This window comes from Amblyomma mixtum, chromosome 2 (genome assembly GCF_055824585.1).
Source record: "Amblyomma mixtum isolate Tamu chromosome 2, ASM5582458v1, whole genome shotgun sequence".
NCBI lineage: Eukaryota > Metazoa > Arthropoda > Arachnida > Ixodida > Ixodidae > Amblyomma > Amblyomma mixtum.
The window spans coordinates 174167551-174194250 of NC_143013.1; the positions used below are offsets into that span (position 1 = coordinate 174167551).

At 48.5% G+C, this 26700-nt stretch overlaps 1 pseudogene; it reads left to right on the forward strand.

Moving 5' to 3' along the window:
* The first annotated feature begins 69 nt into the window (after positions 1 to 69).
* Positions 70 to 3005, forward strand: LOC149361696 (solute carrier family 22 member 7-like; annotated as a pseudogene).
* Positions 3006 to 26700: the final 23695 nt, after the last annotated feature.

Sequence of the window (26700 nt, forward strand, 5' to 3'; positions counted from 1 at the left end):
CCAACCAACCAACCAACCAACCAACCAACCAACCAACCAGAGGCAACAATCTTTTTACTAGCCTCAAAGATGCTACTCTTGTCTAGGTGGAGGCTGAGCCGGGTAGACTTAGTGACGAGCGACTGCTATGACTGTGGCGATGTCTTAGGCTACGGTTATTTTCAGCGCTCTTTCCTCATTCTTGCCATCTTCTCCGTATGTGCTCTGCAGTGCCACACCCTCGTCTTCCCTCTCATCTCAGGTGATGTTGACCACTGGTGCAAGCAGCTGCCAGACCAAGTGATGTCTGCTGACTCCTGGAAGAACGCAGCGTTCCCTCTAGAAGCCGACGGTCGTTTGAGCCGGTGCAGCGTCTACAAACACCCGGGAGACCCAAATGACACGCGGACTGTGAGCTGCGACAAGTGGGACTACGGCCCGGAGCAGGGCAGCAGGACCGTCGTAAGCTACTGGGACTTGGTCTGCCACAGAGAGCGGCTGCGAGCTCTGGCGGAGACCTTCTACATCGCGGGCTCACTGATCATCATGAGCGCAGTCGGGCTCGTGGCGGATCGGGTCGGACGGATGCCTGTACTTCTCTCTGCTGTGGCGGTAATGCAGATGGCTACACTGGCCGGATGTTGCGCAGCGTCATACCAGGCGTACGTGCTCTCCAGGTTCCTCAACTCTGGCTGCGCGGCGACGGTCGCGATTCTCTCCTGCACACTGCTCTTTGAGGCGTCGACGCACGAGAACAGGAACAGGCACCTGTGTGCTGCCATGACCGCAGGCATGCTAATGGTCGAGGTGTGGCTTGCCGTGGCACGGCTACTACGACAGATCAACTGGATTGTTATGCAGATCTTCATCCTGTAGCCGACTGTCCTCACGTTGTACACTCTTAGAAAAAAGGGGCGAATAGGGGGCGAGAGGTTAGTCTTTTTGGGGACTAACTGACCTGCCACTGGCAATCGTCCTTTTCGGGACTAACTACAAAGGGTGTAACTGTTGGTCCCCTTCGAAAGGGTGCAACCGTCAGTCCCCGGGAGCAGACATTTAATGAAAAAATGCAAACGACGCGTGATATCCAGCCTAATTTATAGCGGGATAGTTTCCGACAGAACTTCACACATATAACAACGATAAAGGAAACAAATAAACATACATGAAAATACCAGGATTCGAACCGACAACCTTTGGATTATGAGCCGAGCGCGGATATGACTACGCCACCACCGAGGACAGTCCACGGTAGAAAATAAAAGCCTTGTATGCGAAACACACACACGGTCTGTCTGTACCGCTCAAATTGTTATCACAGTGTGGTGGTTTTGGTGTCATATGCTTTTGAAAAAACCTGCGGTAAGCTTTAATGCGCACGCACAACGGTCTAAATCACGTTTTGGCCAAAAAAGAAGTGCTGAACTGTGTATACATTACGGCCGGTACTTCACAACCACAACAGTGGTTTTCTTTTTGTTTCTTTTTTTGCGTATAAGGTGGTCTTCTTCCTTGCAGTTGGCAGCTGCACATTACAGCCTGTTGAAAACAAAGGTAGAAGGCGATGGTTCACTTCGTTTTTTGTTACCGGCGGAGAGCGGTGACAGGGAATTGACTGCTAAGTGTCGCCGATACTTACACAGCATCACATAAGCTCGTAAACAACGGCAAAGGTATGAAACTACGTGTACTTGCTCAACCGTAACTTTTACAACTCACATTTGACACGTATTGAAGTTCGTAGTAATTGTTTATGCACTTGCACAGCTGCCAGCCGTTTCGGTGGCACGAAGCCTATTTCTCACGGAAAAGGGTATCCGCCTCGTCACAGGCAGCGGCAGTGCCCTCACTGGCCTTAGACGACATCCATGCGCTTCAAAAATCGAGTACTATTGCAGTCAGGGTCTTCTCGCGCAATTTTCGCGTGCTGCTGTGCTGCGATTCGCCTCCCGTTAGTCTCTTTCTCGGCAGCTAGTCCGTTGAGTTTGCGCACGGCGCGCATTTTTGGCAAGGAGTGTGTCGTGTGCAAATTTAGGGACTAAAGAGCCCTTTTTAGGACTAAAGTTGTCTTTACTCCCCCCTGGGCCGGTTTTTTTCTGAGAGTGTACGCGCTCTCCGCAGTGCACGAGTCAGCACGTTGGTGCATTACCGTGAACGACATGAACAGAGCCGAGGTCTTGATGATCGTCGCGGCAAAGGAGAACCATTTTCCCGTTTCCACCACTGCCTGCATGCTGGAAAGGCTCAAGACAGAGGTTCTCAGGACCAAAAGGCGCATCACTATCACAACAGGGGACTTAGTTGAAGCAAAGGCAGTGCAGCGCCGCGCGCTTGTGATGCTCGGGTTAGCGTTCGCCGCTACTTTCACACAATACTCCATGCTGGCCGCCCAGGCCCACGTAGCGTCCGGAACAACTGCCTGGTTCCAGTGGACCTCAAGCGGAGCTAACCTAGCAAGCTTCATCCTCTTATACGTTATGTTCAGAAAAATTTCACCGCAGCGCTTGCTGGCCGCAACAGTAGCAGCTGTCGGTGGCACCAGCTGCGTGATAAGCGTGAGCTTCGCATAAGGATATGCTTCCCTAACTACGCTGTCGTTCCTTTTAGCCAAGCCGCTGACATATGTGGTCAAAGTCCTCATTTTCACGAATGTCTTAGAAATGGTCCCGACACGTGTGCGCTGCGGGACAATATGCTGGCTATTCGGCTTCGGCCGTGTGGGAGGCGTGTGTGCCATCGTGTTATCGGTGCAGCGAGACATTGGGCGTAACGACGTCCTCTTCGCCCTAGCTGGAACCGCACTCTTCGTGATGCTGCTTGCTCAGCTCACTTTCCGGCACATGTCCGAGCAGCCAACATTGGGAAGCCCTTTGTCCGCTACCGATGCCATGGACTCTATGGTCTACATGAAGAAGACGCTGGATTCGTTGCCTTTGAAGAAGGAATATACCCGCAAGTCTAGGGGCAGTGCTCGGTCATCCAGATTCCAAAGTGTGGAGAGAAAAGCTGCGGACAGCAGGTTTTAGCAGTGTGTTATGTTTTAGTAGGGTGTATGTTATGAGTGTCAACTGAGAAATTTATACTAGGATGTGGAATATCACTTGAAGGCAATATATTAATGTTCCACGATACAGTTAGTTCAATTTTTGATTCTTTATATGCTTCCAGTGTACGCTATATGGTCATATATTACGCGCAATGCACTATACATAACATTTAACGGATAGATTTGTGTTTGTGTTCTGTGTGCTTGAAGTGTGTGCGTGGGCTTCCCATCGTTTCATCAAACGCTATGATAAAAATAGAGCTCGAATTCTTGTAAACATCGTACAAGACATTTTCAGTGGTGGTATGTACGGTGATTTGTGACTAAGGCACGAGCAACACAGTATACAAGCGTCCAGAACAAGCTGCGCATACCGAAGGAAATTAAGCTGCTCTGTCAGCTATCGCACCGGTGGCGCCATCTCGTTTGTTAGTCGTGAAGAATCAGCAAAGGAAGGGGCTCGGGGGTTTGAAGACGGTCTTTCAACTGTTCTTTTAATCCTCACAAAAAACTTAACTTCCTGAAAACTTAGTTTTGCCAAGCTGAGTTTTCTGTGACCATTAAAAGAACCAGTTGAAAGAGCGTCTTCAAACATCCCTTAATCTCTACGCTCCGAATCCCTTCCTTTGGTGACTCTTCACGACCTTGGACGAAGGAAAATCCTTCCTCCATGTTCACGACCAACAAACGAGATGGCGCCACCTTTGCGGTAGCTGACAGAGCAGCTTAATTTACTTCGTCGTCGCCGCAGACGATGTAAATATCCGACTTATTCTGTTCGAATCAGGTAAGTACCCCAAGCAAACCTGATATTAAACAATTCTGCCGACTAAATGCCATCTCTATGCTAAATTTGAGCTCGAACAATGCGCCCGTTCAGGTGAAAGAAGCACTTTACGGGGCGCGTTTATTCCCGCAACACGCGATATAGGGGTTGGTTACATTCGGCGCATTTCTCTGTCACTCTGTCACATGATTGCTAGTGGAAGTATGGTCTATTGTCGAGTACCCTTTACTAAAGCCTGCCTGATCATTTGGTTGATTGAAGTCTAAGGTTGTCCTGATTCTATTTCCGATTACCTTAGTAAATATCTTGCAGGCAAGGGACTGTAAGCTACTCGGTCTGCAATTTTTCGAGTCCTTGACGTCTCCTTTCTTAGGAATTAAAAGAATGTTTGCGTTTTTCCAAGGTTCTGGTAAGCTCGAGGTCGTAAGGCATTGCGTATACAGGATGGCTATTTTTCTGACACACTCTCCCTCCGTCCTTCAAGATATCTGCTGTTACCTGATCCTCAACCGCTGCTTTCCCCTTTTGCATTGCTCTATAAGGCATTCTATACTCCCTCTTTCGTTACTGGCTGGATGTCCCATTGCTGTTCGCTACTGCCTCCATCATTAACGTTCTGATTACACTGGCTACTGTATAGATTAGAGTAGTATTCTTCGGCTACTTTAACTATCTTATCCATATTGATAATGACATTGCCCTCTTTGTCTCTTGACGCATACATTTCGTGTCCACGTTTGCCCAGTATCCACTTCATTGTTTTTTGGTTACCTCTGTTCTTTAGAGCAAGCCCGATTCTCTCCATATTCAAATTCCATATGTCGACTACTTTGCGCTTACTTGTGACTTTGATAGCTCATCCACTTCTATTCTGTCCACAGGGTTAGAAGCTTTCATGCTCTGGCGCTTCTTACAAAGATTTTTCGTCTCCTGTGGAACCATCCTACCGCCTTCTTCTACTGCGCACTCCGTAATGGTAGCTGTGAGATTATGGTTCATTGTTTGAACACTAAGGTCGTCGTCTTCAGTTAGAGCCTAATACCTGTTCTGCTGCGATATGCTGAAATCCTCTACTTTCCCTCTCACCGCTTCTCGTTAATGGGCTTCCGCTTCACTAAATTGTTCCGTTCCATCTTCAGGTATAGGGTAATTCTAGACCTTACCATTGTGTGGTCGCTACAACGTACCTTTCCGAAGACTTCTACATCTTCCACGATACCAGGTTGAGCGCATAGTATGAAGTCTATTTCATTTTTACTCACACCATTGGGGCTTTTCCCCGTCAACTTCCTGTTCTTTCGTTTCCGGAAGAAGCTATTCATGGTCCTTAAATTATTTCTGAATGCGAAGTCTACTAATAACTCCTACCCTCCTTTTCCTGAAGCGTATGTTATAGTCGCTTACTGCCTTTTCTTCAGCATGCTTCTTGCCTACCTTCACATTGAACTCGCCCATGAGTACAGTGTACTGTGATTTTACTTTGTTGATTGCTGATTTCACATCTTCATAGAAGGTTTCAACGACCTGGGCATCATGGCTGGATGTAGGCGCGTATCCTGCACCACCTGCACCTTGTACCTGTTATTAAGCCTAATTACGATAGCTGCCACCCTCTCGTAAATACTGTAGAGCTCCTGTGTGTTGGTAGATATATCCTGATTGATGAGTGTCCCACACTTAGTTATCGACTGTCCGCTAATCCACGATAGCACAGTACATGCCCGCCCGTTTGTACTGTATACGCCTCATCTGCCCTCTTAACCTCACTGAGCCCTGTGACATCACATTTTATAACCGCTAGCTCCTCGAACAGCACTGCTAAGCTAACCTCGCTGGATAAAGTTCTAGCGTTAACCGTTGCCAAGTTAAGTTTCCAATGGCGGCCTGTCTGGAGCCATAGATTCCTAGCACCCTCCGCTTCGTCAGAGGTGTGACCGTCGCCTTAGTCAGTTGCTTCGCAGCCGCTGGGGACTGAGGGCCGAAGGTTAACTTGTTTATTCATAGAAGGTTGTGGTCGATTACTACACCAAGGTGGCCGAATTCTGTTCTGATGGGGAAGGGCATTGTCTGTTCAGATCATCGAGATCAGGCCGCACACCAGGTCTGCTTATGCAATTTCATCATCACACGGAGTTTTTTTTTAACGCGCTGGAGAATTGCGCGGCATCGGGGATCGAAGCCGGGTCCTCTTGCAGGCGAGGCGGAGGCTCTGCCTCTAGGCCTCGATGCAGAAATAATATACTGAATCCAGAGGTAAATCTGCACATTGGGCCCATACAAGATAGCGGGAAACGCATGAACGCAGCCGTGATTCAACGGTTTGTATGTTGCCAGCTATTCAGACACTTGATAAATCTGACAAAGAACGGAGTTGGAACCTGGCAACGTAGTTTGCGGCAAGATGGCGGAATGCAGTTTAGCTATGGCTATGGTCGTTAGAAGGATAAGGCGACGCCAGCGCCCACATATCTTCCGAGAAAGCGCGACCCTCTGCTACAAGCGCTGCAGCGTAGGCCGCCGCGGTGCTGCCGCGAGTTTGTTGATGCGGTCACGCGTTCGCTTGCGCTTTGTTTCCCTGTGGCTCACGGTTAGGGGCTTCTGAAAGCGTGTATTACGTGTGCAGTTTCCTGCGGCGTCTGGACAGTGGACCTTTTTCAACGTAGCTGCCAGCGTAGGCGTATTATATCGTTTATGGCAAGCTGTACTTCGCTGCTGACATGCTGACGTGAGTGCCATACTCTGCCGGACAGATGAAGTCCGCTGCAAAGAAAATGAGACAGCGTCACTGCTTCCCTCCTGGCTGCACGCCCGCCTATGTGTCTTCGAGGCAGCCGGGTCAGCTTGTCTCTCTCTTTTCTATGCTGAAGGACACTGCACGCTTCGAAGGTTGGCGATGAGCCTACCCTCGTGCCGACAAATCTTTGGACGCAATGTCGGCGCAGCGACGTCCTTTCGACGAGCAGCGTATTGAGCATTGTTCCACGCATGTCATAAACGGCGAAACTGTTCAGATTGCGCTAAAGCGACCGTTATGTGTTGATGACAACAAATGAGAGGACAGACTTTACTATTAATATGATGTGTAATAAGTTTTAGCTCTGCTTTGTTTTTGCTAGTTGAGAACCCGAGTTACATTCTCTTTCTGGGCAGTATGCTTTCCACTCGCACGGTCAGTGTAAGTGAAGCGAGGCAGGAGCGATGCTTCAGGTCAATTCAAAGTTTAAAACTTTGAGAGAACATAAATCAAATCATTAATGCCTGAGGACGCAATCAGGGTCCTATGAATAAAATCCGAACAAAAAATCAGCATGTTCTGCTTCTTCAGTAAGCTCGGGGATCGCATGAGGATCACGAGATCCCTCTCGAATGGTTACGCTGCGATGGTCGATCATAAAACTCTAGACTTTTAATCGCTGTACACCTACAAGTTCTCACTTCCGCTTAAAACTAATCGGCGCTAAAACATACACCGGGAACTCAAATAAATGCAAGTCTCTGGGACGCGCGGCGAAGCAGTCTGGCCGCGCGGCCAACGTGGCCCAGCGCTTTGAGGGCACCGCGCATCGCACTGCGGATAAGAGCGCCACCTAAGCGAGGCATGAAACGGAGGAACGGCGCTTGCTCCTCGTTCGCATCACCTACAGCTTCTACACCACCACCACCACCACCACCCCGTTCGCGTCACCTACAGCTTCTATTCGACCACCACCATCACCCCGTCGCGTCACCTACAGCTTCTACGCCACCACCACCATCACCCCGTTCGCGTCACCTACAGCTTCTACACCACCACCACCACCATCACTCCGTTCGCGTCACCTACAGCTTCTACACCACCACCACCATCACCCCGTTCGCGTCACCTACAGCTTCTACACCACCACCACCATCACCTCGTTCGCGTCACCTACAGCTTCTACACCACCACCACCATCACCCCGTTCGCGTCACCTACAGCTTCTACACCACCACCACCATCACCCCGTCGCGTCACCTACAGCTTCTACACCACCACCACCACCATCACCGCGTTCACGTCACCTACAGCTTCTACACACCATAGCCAGAGTAGCTCTCGACTTTTGTAAACATTGTGTAAACAACGGGGAAATCATCGCGTTTGCAGCATTTTTGGTGGTATGCATAGAATGCAGCGTCGCATACCTATTGTAAGTTCCTATCGGCATTCGTTTCTTTGGAATTGTTATTTGAAGGCGAGTTACGCGATTGTGACGCGCTTGGAGTGTATTTCGTCCGTCGAGCACACGGGATTGATTATGAACGTCGTCTGTTGCCGAGACAAGTACACATCGAAAATTTGCTTTAGCTCGAAGAGTACGAACACAACTCCCGGATGAAACAAATTGCCAATGTAAATGGAGCAGGTGCTCTGTCTGGTTTATTTTCGATCATCAACGTTTTGTCCTAGTAAAAGTGGAAGGCTTGTTAAACGGTCGTGTGGCTCATCATTTTTTATCTTTCTCCTTAGACCTTCTGCCTTGTATACAACGCGCGAAGGTGCCATTGCGATGCATGGGAGCGCGAATGGCTGTTTGTCGTATACGGCTTCTTGCTTTAAGTGCCTCGATTTCATAACTTAATCCCCTCAAGTAACCCAAAACAAGGCTCGAAAGCAGAAATTTCAAACCGAAACTCCAAGAGTGGTTATCTCACTAAAGATCGTTCACAATCATCCGATAGTAAAATAAAAACCACAATGAGTGAGATAAAAATTACAAATTAGGCCTAAAAATATAGAAAATACGCGTAAGAGTGGTATATTATCTTATCTACGGCAGTTCTTCGGATTCAAATTTAAACTTCACCCATCCTTGACTTAGAGAGAAAAGACTGCTGGCCACAATAATGTGTTTTAAGATGGCGTCCAAGATGGCGACTTACTTGTGTGTACCACTTTGAGGGCTCAGCTCTACACTCATGAGGTAGGCTGTGCAGCAGCGCAGTGGCCACGGGTTTCCTCATGACCCCAGTTTTGTCGCCTGTAGCTGCCTGCTTTACAAAGCTTTCTTTCGAAGCACCACCAGAAATAGAGGCTTGCGCAACCAGAATCAGGTGCTTGGGAGTAGTCACAATTTTTCGTGTCATGATCCTTTATGATCGGTCCACTGGCTTTTGCAATTTCGTCGGTTTATGCAGTTGGTAAATAAAGCGATATCCGGTGGCAATTGGCTTCCGCTTGATCTGAAGTCCCTTTATTGGGGTACCCGAATTGCTTCCGGCGCTCAATGCGATACTGGTGTCATGATGACAGCCGTTCGCAGGTAGCTCGATTCGTGGCAGCCAAATAGTTGCGCACGAAAGCACAACGCCATGCTTGTGCCGTGTTGTTCCAAATCAGAACTGACATCCCTTGCAAAGCAGTGGCTTTAAAACCCCGACCTAATCGATCGCGGGTGCCTGACGAGAGAATATATCGTGCAAGCACACAGAAGTTTTCGGGTTGACTCGCGCGGGACTCGATTTGCGGTTGGTGCTCCTGATCACATAACAGCAGTCATAAACTCTATGACAGCGGGGACATAAGTAAGGTCTAAGCAGACGCAGCTCTTTCTAGGCGCTGAGAACGCTGCTGTTTGTGCAACTACGTATCTCCGGTATGAAAGGAAACACATTCTACCAATGAGAACTCCAAAAATATCAGTGACACGCACTTTTTGTTACAGTTTCCTCATGGAGCAGTCGTGATAAACGTTGGAACTCCAGTGAAGGCGTAACAGAACTCGTTGTTTGGTCCAAAATGACGGTTGCCTTCACTTTGGGGCTACCTGTACTTCGAACTAGCGTGCTCAGCGCAACGATAAGGACCAGCCAGAGCCGGATTAACAAAATTGGGGCCCTGGGTTAATGCGCATGTAGGCCCCTCTCCCTTTCCTCTATTGACCCCCCTTGCCCCCTGCTACTCTTCTGAAATATATCCCAAATTTCATTGTAATTCCAGCTAATTAAAGAGAACGAAGTGCGATCAATGGGATTCACGCAAAAGTAACGCATTAGCATTAGTTTTACAGCACGCAAAACACAACGCGACTCTTGGAACGCGCGACACGTGTTCGTCTGTGGCCGAGTGCCTTCATAAATAAAGTGTTTCACCCCCACCACCACCGAACGCCACGGAAGTGCCACGCGAGGCGACCGACAACTTGCGAGGCTGCATTGCAGTGCGCGGCTCGCGCCGCCTCTTTCATTTACGCCGTACACAAGCCGACAGACGGGTTTTCATTCGCAGTAGTTTTTTTATGCTCACTTATTAAAGAAAGGCAGGCTAAGCTAGCTTCCTACACTTAAGCTGGGTACTCCGGCAGTGACTAGAAAATAGAAACACTCGTTAATTAGTGCCCCGAGACGGTATTATTAAAATTTATTGCAATTGATTTGATTACGCAATGAACGTTTATTACTCCCCGCGTGGGGTACATCTGAATAGCAGAATTTAAATCCTGGTTCAGTTGTTAGCATGCCCGGCGCAGGGCCGAGTACTTGGTTTCAAACCCAGGCACACGGCGGCCCCGTTTTGATACAGGCGAAATGCAAGAAGGCGCCCGTGTGTTGTGCGATTTCACAGCCCGTGAGAGATCCCCAGGTGGGCGAAATTATTTCTGAGCCCTCCACAACGGCCCCTCTTTCTCTCCTTTCATTCACAGCTTCCTCCCTCTCCTCAAGACGCGGTTTAGGTGTCCACCTAGAAGTGAGGCAGTTACTGCACCTTGTATTTTATCAAAAATTAAAATTCATCTGGCTCTACAAAACCAATGCCAAGGAAAAAGAACGAGCAAAACAAATCGCCCCTGAGAGGCGGTCGCACTTCCGTGGAGGCCGTGCGCAATGCGATATCAGGGCACTTCAAAAAGCCGACGTGGTCGAAAGTATCCGGAGCCTTCCACTACGGCGTCCCGCATAGCCGGACTTGATTTGGGCGTTGAAGCCCATAAACCTCAACATAAACCCATAAACGAGTGTATCGCTTTCCTAGTGGCCGGCGGAGCACTATGTTCAAGTGTGGGACTTCCAAGAAGCTAGCAGACACGACCTGATTTGTTTGTCAATTTTGTAAAGCTAAAGAAGAAAACCCGGTGTTGTGTAAAGCAATTCTGGCGATCGAATGTCTTATCTGTGCGCAATTAGAACTCGAACAATTCTCCCGTGTAACTTAGTGAAGCGGTCCACTGCGCGCGTTTATTTTCTCAACAGCCTGTATATGATACTCGCACAATGTATAGGTCGCTTCAAATGCCGCTGAGCATTCTGGTTTCGTTTTTGCCTACACGCTTCTAATCATAATTGTTACTTTGAATCATTACATTTCCTTACATTTGTAAGCCATTTGTACATTTGTACGGATCCTTACATTTGTAAGGTAGCGCGTGCGTTGTGTTCGTCTTTCTCTGTCCCTTGTCCCGTTTTTCGCTACCTCACACACCATGAATCGCAGTTACCGACTCGCCCAAGTTTCTACCCATGCAGAGGTTGAAAAACAAGTATTTTTTACGTCTAGCACCGCATTCCATATCAGTTGGTGCATTTGTGGTTTTAAAAAGTAATTATCGGATTTTTAGCGGATTATGAAAGCAGTTCTTGAGGAATGCTTGGCGACGAGGCTCTGTAAAAGCGGGTGTTATGCCGACGCCAGGATTCTCAAACACACTACACATTCAAACGCCACTGGACGGGGGGATTGACAGGAAACCACGAAAACCGTACCGCAATCCGTAAGGAAACGCATATACCGCTTCATAAAAATGACCCCCCCCCCCTCCCCCCAGGGTGGCAGGGGATTCCTGTTTTTGCACCTCGACAAGCTCTTCCCAAATTATTCGCCTGAACGAAGTTACATTGGGTGGAGGCCTGCCTCATCGTTCTGGTTTTCTTGCTTCAGACGTGTCACTCGAAGTTCCATTGCCCATGGTTCCATATAATAAGCAGGTTAGAATAAAGGGGCCCCTTCTCCTGCTGTCGGAGGTGAGGGCCTGGGCTGCAGCCCCCCCCCCCTCTCCTTAATTCAGCGCTGGGAAGAGCAAACAATACAAGGACGCTGATCAGAGTCGCTAAAATCGAGCCCGCACCGTGATTAGAACACAGTGAGACTTCGGCGGCCTGGGACGCCCTGTCTCAGCTTATAAACAGATGTCAACGACGCATATTTTCGATCGCTGATATGCTCGCGCGCACCCCCTCGTCGATCTCATGGGGGTCCTTTGAAGATGACGCGAGCGTTCTGGAAGTAGCACACCTGATATCCTAGAGCCACGCTTGGCGGATTAGGGTGGGGAGCGAAAGAAAGTAGCAGGCACACGACGCCATCCCGGGCACATCGGCCTACACACCTCCTGAATGTGCTGCTACTGGCATTGTTCTCTCTGCTCGAGCGGCATAGTACGTACACAAAGGAGCCGATTAGTTCACATCCAGAGTGAAACAGCTCAAGGACGCCGAAGAGTAAGAGACAAACAAAGCGCTGACAACTGTGTCCACATGCGGCAAACTACGACACGCATAAAGAACGCATTTCCCCATTACCCCCCCCCCCCCCCTCCCTCCTCCCGCAACAAGAAAAAAAAAGTTTTATCTTCTAAGGCGCTCGGCTAAAACAGTAAGAACATCGTATTTTTGAACAGCCAGAACATCGTATTTTTGATAGCCAAGATAGAGGGGCCGGTCCTGTGTGCGAGCAACTAACGTATGAGAACAGAAAGTGGCGAGGGGAAAGAATAGGAATCATAGAAAGAGTGGATAAGCAAATAAAAGTAACACGAAGATCAGAGGTACAGAGGCAACTACCCGCTGGGCTTTCTCTCAGCGAGTTCCACGCGGCCAGCTGTAGCTACCGCGTCACTCCAGGTTTAACCAGAGCTAAACCAGATAGAATTAAAAAAAAATATATATATTGTAAATGATCGGCTCGCTTCTAACGTCTTGTAAGCGGCATGAACGCTCCGTGGCCTGTACACTATACAGTGCAAGCTTATTAGAAGCTACCTCGAACATCATTTTCAGGGACACAAGTGCCTACCGAAACTAGTGCTACTGCACTATATTTTGTGCTTAGCCGTGCTAAACCGTCGGCTATTTTTGCGACCTGTGTAGGAGGACCAGACACAAGAGAAGGCTTGCAGTACTCTCGCAGTGTGCGAGCTTTTCCATGTTTGACAACCAACTTACCCCCAATTTCTGCCGTATAGAATTGCAACTTTTCAAGGCCGCAATGCAGGTACGCCGGCTTCCATGTCAGTTTGATTACAGTATGTGAATTGTGTGGAGGACAATGATGAAAATATGTCTGGCCAAAGGTAACTGTGTAAGCCTGTAGCTCGAAATAAAATACTTCACGGCAAACACAAGTACAAATTCAGCAGAGAAAGTTTTGAACCATATCCGCAGCATCTCAGCTCCCAGAACAAGAGAACGAGTATGTGCTTGTGCTGATGAAACTGAACGCTGTATCTTGTCTGATAGTTGGAAAGCTAGTCGAAAAGATAGGTAAGGAATGTTCTTGATTTTCCTTCTCATGAACTCATATTTTTTTACAAGTATAGCCTTGCTTTTAAGGGGATAGTTTAGTAACCAACTGATGACATCATTTTCAGGAACGACAGTGACAACTGAAAACCTGCGCAACCTCAAAAAATTTAATTTGTGGAGCAGATGAGGCCCAACTACTGGTTAAAAAAATTGAGAACTGTGGTGAACGACACAAAGGAAAAATTATACCTGTTACTGATGATGATAAGGAAACCAAGTTTCTCCTGATCCAGACACGGCACCGCACACGCAGCAGGCTTATTAGTAATATTCAGAAGTGGTGTCACCAGATGCCACTTACAGAACCAACAAACTTGAGATGCCACTTTTAGTTTTCTTAGTACAAGGAGGGTGTGGAGGCAGCCAGGTGGCCGCATACACTTTTGTTGCTTCTGATCAATGTCACCATGTCTTTAAAATGTTAAACCTTTTCGGTAAGGAATACCCATGCTCCGAAAAGGCAAATGTAGTAGTGGTATACAAAAATGTTTCTGAAATCAGTGCAGTTCGGAGCACTTTCCCTGGTGTGCCAGCAAATGTACCAGGCTCATGCTGTCAAAGCACTTAGAACAGCAACCAGCCAATATGCAAGGTCTGTCGAAGAACGAGAGCTTATGATGCAGGTATTCAACCAAATGTTGCCTGCACCAATAGCAAACAAGTGCGATGAGGCAAGACGCGAGTTTGAAAGGTTTGCCAGTAAAGGAGCTGTGCAATACTTCGAGAAGGACTATGAAGAACATGTGGTCCCGTTACATCTGTGACCAAGAGTTTACTTGTGGAGCCAACACAGCCGATTAGAATCACATGTAGAATCACAAGGCATGATGCAGTAGGCTGCATGATGCCTTGAACAAATTACTTAATTTAGCAACCATTATGCAACGAAAAGCGGCCCACTTAGTAATGCTGCTGAAAACTTGTCAACAACCACATGAGCGTGCATAAAGTTGAAGAAGTGTGTTCAAATGTTTTGACACTTTTGCGATTGCTCACTAATCATGAAACGGCTAACCAAAGCTGAAGATGGTGACTCCGAAGTGAAACAGACGTCTGAAAGACAGTATGTTGTGGCCTCTACAACTGGAGAAGGTTCTCATCACATATCGCTAGACGAACAGGTTGCGACTGCACTTTTTTTTCTGAGATGGACCTACTGTATCGCCATTTCTTGGCCATTTGCTTAAAGTCTGATGTTGAACCAGACCTCCAACAGACAGTTCGAAAGTGCTGCCTTAAATATCAAAGTGACTTCGTGTCATCCAGTCAGCGGGCCAACAGCGAATACCGTGGCGGCATAGAATATGTTGAAATACTCTCAATGCCTGGACCAAGCTTCGAAAAAAATGAATTCAAATCAGAGGTATAATTTAGCAATGCAAACACTGAAGGCTATAGCTGATACTTTTCTGACTTTAAGCTGACACCTCTGTAAGTCGGCCGAGGATTTTTGAAGACATAAACACAGTATAGCTGGAGGGAAGCGAGGCGGAGAAAATGAACGATTCTATGGATTCCAATGGCAGCATTGAAGATGAGGGATCATCAGAAGCGCAAGAGACTGGTAGAACCAGTGTCTTACTGCCGAGTCACAAGATACAGGTAAGATAGTTTAACAGGCTTCATAAAAATGATCCAAATAAAAGTGGCGACATCAGGTGAGCAGCAAAAGTGTAGCAGGCCTTCGCTGCAACTTCGCCCATCAGACAGGCTGGAACTTGCCCTTTTTAGCTCAAGTGCACTTCTAGCCGCATTCCCCGGGTTTCTGCGGCGTATGTCTGCGTTAAGCCACTGAGTAGGAGGCGTAAATGACCCACTGGGTCAGTGCGCGCTTGAACCGCGCTTTGAGTAGGCGTTAGAATCCCTATAAAAATTAAGGCAGTAATGAGTCTCTACTCTGGTTTTGCGGAAAGGGAAGGCGCACAACTGCCTCCCTGGTTCAGTGGACACCTCAATCACGCCTTCAGATATGTGGCGGTGGTGTCCAGCTGCAGAAAACCGTTATTTCGCACAATATTTTGTATATCGCAATGCTTGACGGCCATTCATTTTTTTTTAAATTTTGCACGCAGTAACCTGACTACAGCAGAGAAAAGTGCAATTTTCGGTAGATATGAGTTTTGTGTTGTGCAGTGTTCGTCTGGAGACATGAAAGTAGAAAGAAACTCAAAATGCGAAATAAATGCTGGCGAATTAACACAATAGGCATTTGCGGTAAACAGATGTTACTCCAAGAGAAGTATGGGAGTCAGAGGTCTACACTGCTCTCATATGTACACCTCTTCAGCTGTCGCTACCAAAGGAAACCGGCTCTGCACTCGCGTCTGTCTGCACTCTCACTTATGGCATGCATCAGCTGTAGGCTATGGAATCGTGGCAACTGATTGGCAGCTGTGTGCATTGCTCACCATCTAACTTATTTGCCACTGTTTCGCGTTCCTTTTGAACACTAATTGTTGCAGTTACACTGGGTATCATGCAAGGAAAACGAAAAGCAGTGTTCAGAACGGCTACAAAAGTATTGTATTGTTAACATTTTCTGATGCACGTAAGTTCGCAACAATTATATATCTGGATTCATTGTGTTCTTCAGGACTTTTAGATGGCATAGCAGACAACGACGTCGCAGTACACGTCCTTACTGGACGGGGCCGCTTGGATGAGCATGGCATTGAAGCCCGTCCTGAGCAGCTGCCAAGTGCCATTCTCGGTTACAGGGTATCTTTACCGAAACTGATAAGTTATTTTATGTCAGATGCATGGCTGCTGCTCACGTCATCAATTATGGCTTTTTCTCAATTACATCTGTACCTGTAATGCTTTGCCTCAGTAAATATTAATCACCTGTTCACAGTTGCAGCGAAGAAAAATACAGATGTCTGGTGCTGTGAACGATGCAAAAAGGAGTATGGCGTGTTGAAAATGATGACATGTGACAATGCCTTGGATGGTTTCACTGGTAATAATTTGACAAAGTTTTGTCATGCACTTGTACTGAAGCTGTCTTTTGCTTTTCATGTTTTCCAACGTGTCATGCGTATCTGTAAAGGAGCATACTGGGCGATCCTGGTTTTGTCCCGAGTGCTCTGCACACGAATAAATCCTGTACTGAGTAATAAAATGTTCAATCTTTTTCATTACAGCTTTCTGAGCTAACACCGAACGGCTTAACTGCTTTTCGAGCAATGCTACATTCTCTCGACAGTGGAGTGGCTGCCTGCCTGGAATCGTAAGTGCCTTTGGAGTGCAGTTTTCATGGTTTATGGGGGTTTAGCGTCCGAAAAGCGACTCACGCTATGAAGGACGCCGTAGTGAAGGGCTCCGAAAATTTCGACCACCTGGGGTTCTTTAACGTGCACTGACATCGCACAGTACACGGGCCTCTAGAATTTCGCCTCCATCGAAATTCGACCGCCGCGGCCAGTATAGAACCCGCGACTTTCGAGCCAGCAGCCGTGCGCCATAACCACTGAGCCACCACGGCGGCAGAGTGCAATTTTAATTTATTTAGAGATTCCCATTAAGTGCGAGTAGTTCAGAACGAAAAAGTACAGCCAGGCGTATAGGGCAACAGCGGTAAGGCAGAACTATAATTTTCCTGTAGGTTATGGGGAGGAAAAACAATAATGACTTCTTTGTAATGACTGCAATTGATTCCTATACTATGTTTGATACTATGTTTGAGAATAATCTCGTTCAAATTGTCAGTAAGCCTACGTGTGTAGGCAATTCGTGTAGTTCTATTCTTGACTTAATTTTTCTTCATCGCGCTTTTGATGATTATGAAGTGTCTGAGTATTCCGGCTTATCCAATCATAAAATGGTATCTGTTTGCCTAGCACTTACTTCCAAATCTATAAAGAATGATGCGGTGGTTAAACCAGTGAAAGATAGTGAGCGTGCTTACGATGATGCCATTTTAGATTACTTAGATTCTGAGTTTGCTGACTTCATGATGATCATGCTGCTGTTCTTAGGAGCTAATTTAAGAATTTATGGCACTTTTGTTTGAGTAATATTGTACCTGACAAAATAAAGAAATCGACGAAACATACGCCATGGAGGAACAATCATATAATACATTTAAAACGGAAGGCCAAACGCCAACGCAAGAAAAGAAGAGCACCTCATGCTTTTAGGGAAGCTCGCGCTGCTCTTTCCGACGCCATTATACGTGCAAAGCCTTTTTATTTTAACACTACTCTCCCAAACTTCATTTCTGAGGACCCTCAAGGCTTCTGGAACTTTATGAAGGAAAGCAAGAGACATGTGCAACAAATATCTCATAACGGTGCAGTGCTCACTAATCCCAAGACCATTGCACAACATTTTAACCAATATTTTCACAGTATTTTCTCCATGCCCGCTGAACCTTCATTTTCAACATTCCCGTAACATTTCCCGAATGTCACTGATTTGATTTCGCCTGATGGGCTACTGAACATGCTGCTCCTGATTGTATACCTAGCGCGTTCCTTCGCCGTTTCGCTGAAACACCGAGGAAGTTCCTCGTAGTTATTTTTCAAGCTTACATTAGTACTGCGTCTATGCCTGACGATTGGAAGACTGCACGAGTGGTGCCTGTCCTGAAAAGGGTGACCCACTTTCTTTATCCAACCACAACCCCATATCTATATTACGCTCTTCGTGTAAGTTCATGGAGCGCATCGTGGCTAACCTCATTTCAAAATTTCTTCAAAAAAATAACATTCTGTCGCAACACCAGCAGGGCTTTAGGAAATGGTTTTCTGTGATTACTGAGTTAGTCACCACATTTCATTTTCTCGCTTCCGTCGTGGATAGGGCCGTCCAGGTGGACTTAATTTTCTTGGATTTCAGCAAGGCTTTCGACCTAGTGCGCCATAATAAATTAATTAAGAAATTTCAACTGATACGACTGCCAGATTTCATTATTGCTTCGATATCGATGTGTTTAATACAACGCAAACAGTATGTAACGATCAATGAAGATGATTTTTGCGCTCTGCTTCGCCGCGGTGGCTCAGTGGTTACGGCACTCGGCTGCTGACCCGAAAGTCGCGGTTTCGATACCGGCCGCGGCGGCTGAATTTCTTGAAGGCGAAATTTTAGAGGCCCCTGTGCTGTGCGATGTCAGTGCACGTTAAAGAACCCCAGGTGGTCGAAATTTCCGGAGCCCTTCACTACGGCGTCTCTCATAGCCTCCGTCGCTTTGGGGCGTTAAACCACAATAAACCAATAAACGAAACCATTTTTGCTCTCTTCCGATCCCATCAGAGGTCCCTCAGGGCAGTGTGCTTGGGCCGCTGTTGTTTTTGATATATAGTAGATGTGGTTGATGAACCTGACAGATTCGCATGTATGCTGATGACTGTATTAGTTTCAATCAGATTCGATCAGGTGACGATCAGGCAATACTAAACACGTCCCTTAATAGTATCCACGCATGGTGTAATCGATGGGGCATGAAACTTAACCTTTAAGAGACTGTCCTACTAAATCATCATCATCAGCAGCCTGACTACACCCACTGCAGGGCAAAGGCCTCTCCCATGTCTCTCCAATTAACCCTGTCCTTTGTCAGTTGCCGCCACTGTATCCCCGCAAACTTCTTAATCTCATCCGCCCACCTAACTTTCTGCCGTCCCCTGCTACGTTTGCTTTCTCTTGGAATCCACTCCGTTACCCTTAAGGACCAGCGGTTATCTTGCCTTTGCATTACATGCCCTGCCCAAGCCCATTTCTTCGTCTTGATTTCAACTAAGATGTCATTAACCCGCGGTTGTTCCCTCACCCACTCCGCCCGCTTTCGATTTCTTAACGTTACACCTATCATCTTCCTTTCCATAGCTCGCTGCGTTGTTCTTAACTTAAGCTGAACCCTCTTTGTTAGCCTCCATGTTTCTGCCCCATAGGTGAGTACCGGTAGGATACAGCTGTTGTATACTTTTCTATTCAGGGATATTGGTAAGCTACCATTCATGATCTGAGAGAACCTGCCATATGCGCTCCACCCCATTCTTATTCTTCTAGTTATTTCCCTCTCATGATCCGGATCTGCGGTCCCTACCTGCTCTAAGTAGACATATTCTCTTACTACTTCCAGCACCTCGCTACCAATGGCGAACTGCTGTTCCCTTGCTAGGCTGTTGAACATTACTTTGGTTTTCTGCATGTTAATTCTTAGCCCCACCGTTCTGCTCTGCCTAACTGATTGATCATGCTTTGCAGTTCTTGTCCCGAGTGGCTTAGCAAGGCAATGTGATCAACTAATCGCAAATTACTCAGGTATTCTCCATTAACTCTTATCCCCAACTGTTACCATTCCAGTCCTCGGAATACCTCCTGTAAGCAGGCAGTGAAGAGCATTGGCGACATCGTGTCTCCCTGCCTGACACCTTTCCGTATTGGAATTTTATTGGTGACTTTATGGAGAACTATAGTAGCTGTTCAATCGTTATAAATATCTTGCAATATTTTCACATAACACTCTTCTACACCCTGATTCCGCAATGCCTGCATGACAGCTGAGGTTTCCACTGAGTGAAATGCTTTCTCGTAACCAATGAAGGCTATATATAGGGGTTGGTTATATTCTGCGCATTTCTCTATCACCTGATTGATAGTGTGAATGTGGTCTATTGTCGAGTATCCTTTACGAAAGCCTGCCTGATCATTTGGTTGACTAAAGTCCAAGGTTGTCCTGACTCTATTAGCGATTACCTTAGTAAATACCTTCCTTAGAGCATGCTCGATTTTCTCCATGTTAAACTTTCTTATGTCGGCTACTTTGCGCTTATTTATTAACTCCGATAGCTCTGCTAGTTATATCCTGTCTGTGGATTTAGGCGTCCTCATGCTTTGGCTTTTCTTAATGAGATCTTTAGTCTCCTGAGATAGCTTGCTGGTATCCTGTCGAAATATCCTACCACCTACTTCTGCGGCGCACTCTGTAACGATAGCTGTACGATTATCATTCATTGTTTCAACACTACGGTTGTCTTCTTCAGTTAAAGCGGAAAATCTAATTTGCAGCGACATTCTGAATTCCTCTACCTTCCCTCTTAATGCTAACTCGTTAATAGCCTTTCGCTTCACCAGTTTACTCCGTTCCCTCTTCAAATCTAAGCTAACACGAGACCTTACCATTCTGTGGTCGCTACAACGGACCTTACCGAGGACCTCCACATCCTCTACGATGCCAGGGTGGGCACACAGTATGAAGTCTATTTCATTTTTAGTCTCACCATTGGGGCTCTTCCACGTCCACTTCGTGTTTGCTCGTTTGCGGAAGAAGGTATGCATAATCCTGTTGTCGACGGAGGCGCTGCGGTTTCTTGAGACAAGTGCAAAGGCGACGCCGGCCGTTCGAGTCCTGCAGCGGCCGCCATTCTCCGAGCACCGGCGACCACGCTCCCCTTCTTGGAAGAGCAGCGGGAGGCCCAAGAGGCGCGGAGCCACATCTGGACACCGCTCGCCGGTTACCGCGGCCCCCTCGACATCCGGTCGGAGAGAGAGGGACACGGGCAGTGCCGTTAGAACTCGCTTGCGGAAAAGGACATGCGTGCTGTGCTCCGTCTTTTCTGTGTTCTTATGTAACCTTCGCAGGCTAATAAACCTGCCCAGTTATTTGTTTTATCTGGGCGTTTGTTGTGTCGACTACATCAACTACATCTTCAGAAGTGGGATTGAGACTGCCTTGCAAAACTGGCGCCTTCACCGAGAGCTTCGACCACGTAAGCCACGATGATGCTCCGATCGAAGCCAACGACGGAAGGTCCTGCGAGCAAGGTAGCACCACGACCGGGCCTTTCAGCGGACAGCGACGCGCCCAACGATGTGGGGGCAAGGGAGGCGGCACTCAGCGAAAGCGATACTCTACGAAACGACGAGGCTCATTCTAATTCAGTGCGGGGATCCATGAACGCCGACACGGTAGACGGCCACGGATTGGACAACCCCAACGGAAGAGCCCCCGGGGCCTTCGACTTCCAGGCGCTGATGCAGGCTGCGGTGCAGACGGCAGTACGTGAGGCCTTGCAGGGAGCAGACCAGCTTCTGCAGGCGGCTCAAACGCCACATCACCCACCGACGGGAACATCAAGCGTCGTGGATGGACGACTGGCCACGGCAAGCGCACAACTGGTGCCAAGTTATGACCCGTCATCTAACGACCAGCCAACAGTCGAAATGTGGCTGAACAAGGTAGACAACCTGGCTGAAGCGTACGGTTGGAGCGACCAGCAAACGACGTGCTTCGCACTCACAAAGCTGCAAGGTGTTGCCAAGACGTGGTACGACGGCCTGACGAATGTCCAGCGCACTTGGGCAGAGTGGAAACGCGAGTTGAAGAAGGCATTTCCGTCAGCATCCAGTTTCCAGCACACCTTCCGGGACATGGAAGCACGCAAGAAACAGCGCCACGAAAGTATAGAGGCGTACTTCTACGACAAGCTGGCGAAAGCAAGGCTCTGCAATGTAGGCGACCCGGCCTGTATTGAATACCTTATCACTGGACTCGACAATGAAGATCTTGTGCGGTCCCTCAGCGTCAGAGACTACGCCAGCCCCGACGAGTTGCTCAGGTGCATGAAGCGGCTCTACGAGCGTACATAAGTCGTAAAGGAAACTAGAGCCAAGACGCTGTATCAACCACCAGCTATTCGGCACCCTCAACGCGTCCTAGGAGGACACAATTCGTCACCAGCGGCGCATCAGCTTCAACACTGCGCTGGAGACAACGGATCGACGAGGGCTCCCAGACGAAAATTCAACGACAAAGGCGAGCCACTTTGTTTTAATTGTTCTTCATATGGACATTTCTCGGCAGCATGTCCAAAACCTCAGCGTAGACCGCGCTGCACGAATTGTGGAAAAGCAGGCCATGAGAGCAAAGACTGCTATTCGAGGAAAGGCTCGACAGCCAGCGACACAGCTAAAACAGCCGTCCTAGCCCAAGAAAGCAGCAGTACAAGTGGCAGCATGGTGCTAAATCAGAAGTACTTCATGGATGCCAACGTGAATGGGAAGGCGATCAAAGCGTACATCGACATGGGCAGCCAATGCTTAACGATACGAGAAAGCGAAGCGGAAAAGTTACGCCTCTCTTATGAAGCACTCAGCCGTCCATTCACTATCAGAGGGTTCGGAATGGCAAAAACAACGCCCCTGGGAAGCTTCGAAGCGAGGCTGACGGTGGACCAGGCTACGGCCGACGTCAAGGTACACGTTGTCCGCGACGAAGTGCAGGCTGTCCCATTGCTTGTCCGTCAACCCTTTACTGAGCAGCCTCACATTACGGTGGTGCGCCGTAAGAACACCGTGCGCATTTTCGAGGAGCGTAACGGGTCGGAGGACGAAGATGGAACTCTCACCAATCTTGCTATACCGGCCCTACCTCCGCGACGTGTGAACTTGTGGGCGAAGGAGGCCGTTGTCATACCTCCTAATTACGTCGGGTTCATTACGCTTGGGAGTGACAACGTTACGCACAGCGACATTTTCGTTCGCGGCAGGCTGCACGAGACGAGCGGCGAGTATGTGCCAAGCTGCGTATTAAGAGAAGATGAACAGAGCGAGATATGCCTGCCCGTGGCAAACGTATCCGAATCTCCTCTGATTGTCGCTCAAAACCAGAAGATCGCGAGAGGAACGTTGTGCATGGAAGAAGAAAATACCGAACCCTCTCTGATCGCAAACAGCAACGAAAGAAAACTGATAAAGGCGATCTCGGGTGAAGATTTGACGGTTGGCACAACGATTTCTGCCACGCAGAAAGAGGCACTCATCGCAGTGATTAACCAGTACCGCGACTGCTTTGCGACGTGCCTTTCGGAAATCGGGTGCACGGCCGCGGCGCAAATGCAGAATGAGGTGACCACCGACGCTCCTGTAACGTACCACCCATACCGCCTAGCCTACTCCGAAAGGCAGGCTGTGAGAACAATGATTGACGAACTGAAGGAGGCTGGAGAAGTAACGGACTCTAACTCTGCTTACGCGAGCCTTATCCTGCTTGTTTCAAAGAAGAATGGCGAGAAGCGGCTTTGCGTAGACTTTTGAGCCCTCAACAAAATAACGAAAAAGGACAGGTATCCGCTACCGTTGATTGATGACCAACTTGACAGGCTACATGATAAACGGCTGTTCACTAGCCTAGACCTTGCGTGCGGCTATTATCAGGTGCCAATCGATAAAGAGAGCCGAGGGAAGACAGCGTTCGTCACTCCGGATGGACACTACGAATTCACCCGCATGCCATTCGGACTTGTCAACGCACCGAGCGTGTTCCAGCGCATGATAAACACTGTCCTCGGCTCCCTTAGGCACACGAAGGTCATGGCCTACATGGATGACCTGCTGATTCCATCGGCTTCGTTTGAGGAAGGATTAGACAGCTTGGGCGAGGTACTCGAGCTCCTTCGTTCGGCTGGTCTCACGCTGCGCTTGAAAAAGTGCTCCTTCTTCCAAGAGAAAATTAGCTACTTGGGTTATGAAATTGCCGCATCGACCATCAACCCCGACAGCCTCAAGCTGAGAGGAATTGCCAATTTTCCTACACCAGCAAACGTCCACGACCTCCCGACGCTTCCTGGGCCTGTGCAGCTACTTCCGACGTTTTGTGGCTGGATTTGCCATGATAGCCAAGCCACTTACGATCCTGCTTTGCAAGGGAGAAGAATGGCGCTGGGACGACGATCAAGAGACTGCATTCAGGTAGCTACAAAGACAGCTGATGAGCAAGCCAACGCTGGCACTTTACGCACACGGAGCGAGAACGGAAGTGCACACCGACGCTTGCAAGGTCGGCCTCGGAGGAGTGTTGTTGCAAGAGCAACCAGACGGCCTCATGCACCCCGTTATGTATGTTAGCCGTAGCACCACGCGAGACGAGGAAAGATACCATTCATACGAACTGGAAGCTTTAGCCGTTGTGTGGACAATTGAGAAGCTTAGACCATACCTGTACGGAACCGAGTTTCTTGTTGTTACGGACTGCAACTCATTGAGAACTGCTTTGTCAAAGCGAGATCTGGGGCCACGTGTCGGCAGGTGGTATCTAAAGTTGCAAGAGTATACGTTTGATGTAGAGCATCGACCAGGAGCTAGAATGAGCCACGTCGACGCCCTCAGCAGGGCTCCTGCGTCGGAAGCCGAAGAAGTTGACGTTGCAAGTGGCATTAATGTCTTTGTAACAAAGCTCTCCAACGAAGACTGGCTAACCCTAGCACAGAAGACGGACTCAACATTACAGTCGATCATGGATTCCCTAAAGGGATCATCAGAGACGAAAGAAGCAGAGCGCATCAGAAAAGAATATGTCCTGGTTGAAGGCAGGCTTTTCAGGAGAGCGTGTGGCAACAACGGCGACGAGCGTCTGCTATGGGTAGTGCCACGAGCGGCACGCCGGCAGGTCGTGAGACCATGCCACGACGATGTGGGTCACTTTGCAGTTGACAAAACCATGGCCTTGCTCGAAAGCAAATACTGGTTTCCAAGAATGCGCCGGTACGTGAAGCGACACATCTCATGCTGCTTAGAGTGTTTGTATAGAAAGGTTCCGTCCGGAAAAAAACCTGGAAAGCTGCAAAGCATCGAAAAAGTGGCCGTGCCATTCGACACCATTCATATGGATCACTTGGGCCCATTTATCCGCAGCAAGAGTGGCAATACACACGTGATTGTGGCAGTGGACGGCTTCACTTTGTGCTCATGCGGGCCGTGCGAAGCACCGCGTCGGGCTACGCCAAAAGCTTTCTCAGGGACATCGTCTCCATATTCGGGGCCCCACGAAGGTTGGTTACCGATCAGGGAACTGCCTACACCAGCCGACAATTCGAGCACTACTGTAAGACTCTCAGCATAACCCACGTGAAAAACGCAACTTGCACGCCTCGTGCCAACGGACAAGTCGAGAGGTACAACAGAATGATAACCCCTGCGATTGCCAGCTTATCCGAACGAAGCGACGGGAAGGACTGGGACGAAACGCTCACGCAGGTGCAATGAGGAATCAACAACACGGTAAACCGAGCTACGAAGACGACTCCATTCACTCTGCTTTTCAACTTTCGCCCCCGGAACGTGACAGGAGACTCAGTTGACGACGAAATCGCACTGGAGCTGGACGCCAGTATGCTGAAACTACGAGAGAAGGCCATCGACAACATACGCCGGGACCAAGAAAAGCAGAGAAGTAACTACAATAAACGGAGAAAGACCGCGCTGAGCTACCAACCAGGCGATATGGTGTTGCTGGAGAGGGAACCAGCTGCAACGGGGGAGTCCCGTATATTGTGCCAAAAGTACAGAGGCCCTTATATCGTTGTGGAAACACTTCCCAACGACAGATACAAAGTGCAAGACTTCCCAGAGGTCCAGCGGACGCAGCGGTTCTACGAAGGCGTCGTGGCGGCGGACAGGATGAAGCGCTTTGAGCTGGGAATGGTGGCAAGCGAGGATCATTCGTCGGACAATGACGAGGGTGAGGAAGCTGAGGCTTGAAAAAAGAAAGCAGATGAAGCGAAGATGCACACCAACCGAGGGCGGCTGGAAAGGAAAAGGATGGCCGACTGTTGTCGACGGAGGCGCTCCGGTTTCTTGAGACAAGTGCACAGGCGACGCCGGCCGTTCGAGTCCTGCAGCGGCCGCCATTCTCCGAGCACCGGCGACCACGCTCCCCTTCTTGGAAGAGCAGCGGAAGGCCCAAGAGGCGCGGAGCCACATCTGGACACCGCTCGCCGGTTACCGCGGCCCCTTCGACATCCGGTCGGAGAGAGAGGGACACGGGCAGTGCCGTTAGAACTCGCTTGCGGAAAAGGACATGCGTGCTGTGCTCCGTCTTTTCGGTGTTCTTATGTAACCTTCGCAGGCTAATAAACCTGCCCATTTATTTGTTTTATCTGGAAGTTTGTTGTGTCGACTACATCAACAAGAATCCGTAAATTGTTTCTATCTGCGAACTCTACTAATAACTCTCCCCTACTGTTCCTAGAACCTATGCCGTAGTCACCTAGCGCCTTGTCTCCAGCCTGCTTTTACCTACCTTTGCATTAAAGTCGCCCATCAGTACAGTGTACTGTGATTTTACTTTGGTCATTGCCGATTCCACATCCTCATAGAAGCTTTCAACTATCTGGTCATCATGGCTTGATGTAGGCGCGTAGGCCTGCACCACCTTCAGCTTGTAGCTCTTGTTAAGCCTAATTACGATAGCTGCCACTCTCTCATTAATACTGTAAAGCTCCTCGATGTTGCCAGCTATATCGTGATTAATGAAGAATCCCACACCTAGTTCTCGCCTATCTGCTAATCCACGATAGCACAGTACATGCCCGCCCTTTAGTACTGTATATGGCTCATCTGTCCTCCT